Genomic DNA, 1,875 nt, shown 5'->3' with positions numbered 1-1,875 from the left:
ATCTATTCTCTAGGAGGGGCTCCCAGTGGGACTCCAAATGTCCCAGAATGACTTGTGGGCACAAGCATGCATCCTGTGAAATAGATTCCTAACATAGTCCTTGTGTTCATGTTCCTCTTCCATTGAAGGGTATATGAAACGAAGATCTTGCAGGCACAAGCATGCATCCTGTGAAACACATTCCTAACAAAGGCATTTTGTTCATGTTCGTCTTGCATCAAAGGGTATATGCAGTGAAGAAGGCCATCATTGCAAACCCAAAGCCATGCTTGATTACTCTACAAGGCTATGACTCAGGCCAACCATTGGAGCCTTCTCTCTCACGTGTTTGGTCGCATGTTGCAGGATCAAAGGGATAAAGCACTTTAAATTCTTCACCACTGTCAGTAGCAGAGGTTCGATTCCTACCCCCAATAAACAACACCATAGATGCTATCATCTATTCCTTGTGTCGGGGAAATTACAGTCCCAGTTGTGCAAAGTTATGGGTCGACTGTTTGAGATTCTCGTCTTGTTTCCTAGCCACAAACAAGGTGAACTCGATTCCATGAGAGAGAAGAAATTGATCGTTGAAGTGAGGTGCAAGTCCATAACTAGAGTCTGCCATGAAGAAAACACTAAATATATTCTCGTCAAGGCTTTCTTCTTGTCCACTACTGTTAGTTTGAAGAGCTTGCAAGTGGAGCAATACTTTTTCGACATTGTGCCCCCTGCTACACGAAATGAAAATTATGCCATACTCAAGTATAACAACACTTTACAGCACCATACATCACATGTACCTATGAACGACACTGAAGAGAGAAGGGAGTCTTGGAGAAATTTCCATTATATGGTAGTCTTCCAATATGGATCTGTTGTATTGTTCAACATTGTTGATCATGAAGAAGAAGGATATTTATAAATTGCCAAAAAATATGCTTTAGGTTTACTTTCTGAGGCAAGAAAGGATGATTATGTTGTAGTGGAGAAGCCATCTTTGGAGACATGGATGCAAGGTGGTCCAGACTATATAGTTCTGAAGAGATTTGATATTGATGGAATTCATATCATTGGAAGTGTGCTTGGACAAAGTATTTCTCTTGACCATTTTGTTCGACAGGTTGATGGTATGGTGGCAGAGTTTACAGATTTAAATCGAAGAATGGAAAAAACTGGCACATTTACCATGAAGCAAGAGAAACTCTTTCAACTTGTAGGAAAGGAAAATTCCAATCTCGTTGATGTAATTCTTAAACTTGGTCTTTTTGAAATGTCAGATATTGCCTAGAAAAATGCAAACTATGCACAAATTTGGGAGTATCTTCGAGATGAATATGAGCTAACCCAGCAGGTTTGGCAGTTTGGACTTTAAACTCAAGTTTGTAGAGCATAATGTTCACTATTTCCTGGAAATACTGCAAAACAGAAAGTCTGACTTCTTGGAGTGGCTTATCATAATATTGATAAGTGCAGAGATAGTTATTTCTATCTATAATATTGTTCAGGAGACTGTATAACTTTGTTTGGGAGACTGAAATATCTCTAGTATAACTCATTCATGTGATACACCACTGGTACAAGGTTGGACAAATCAAGTAAATCTTTGCCTAAAGAAATGAAGCCCATCAAATTATTTGTGGTGGACTTCATGTGAACAGAGGAGACTGACTAAAGGCATTAATCTATCAATACAACCCTCATCTTTGGTATGGATCCTTTTCTCATTCTCGGAATCCCACTTCTGCCACTAACTAGTGACAAACTCAAGAGTCAGAGTGGTTTCCTTTGGAGTTCCTGCTTCTTTGGGTTTTTGCATTGATTTGTATAAATTTTATGGCATATCTCTAGCTACCTATTTTTTAAATTCCACATCAACATCATTGGAGCCTTTCA

At 39.0% G+C, this 1,875-nt stretch overlaps 1 pseudogene; it reads left to right on the top strand.

Annotated features, from left to right (window-relative positions):
* The first annotated feature begins 484 nt into the window (after positions 1–484).
* Positions 485–1,499, top strand: LOC149156285 (protein RETARDED ROOT GROWTH-LIKE pseudogene; annotated as a pseudogene).
* The last annotated feature ends 376 nt before the right edge of the window (positions 1,500–1,875 follow it).

The sequence above is a fragment of the Pinus tabuliformis genome, chromosome 9, assembly GCF_031772625.1.
Source record: "Pinus tabuliformis cultivar Carrire ecotype Pingquan chromosome 9, CPIR1, whole genome shotgun sequence".
NCBI lineage: Eukaryota > Viridiplantae > Streptophyta > Pinopsida > Pinales > Pinaceae > Pinus > Pinus tabuliformis.
Note: the sequence above shows the minus strand (reverse complement) of the source record. Positions and strands in the feature narration are given on the sequence as shown.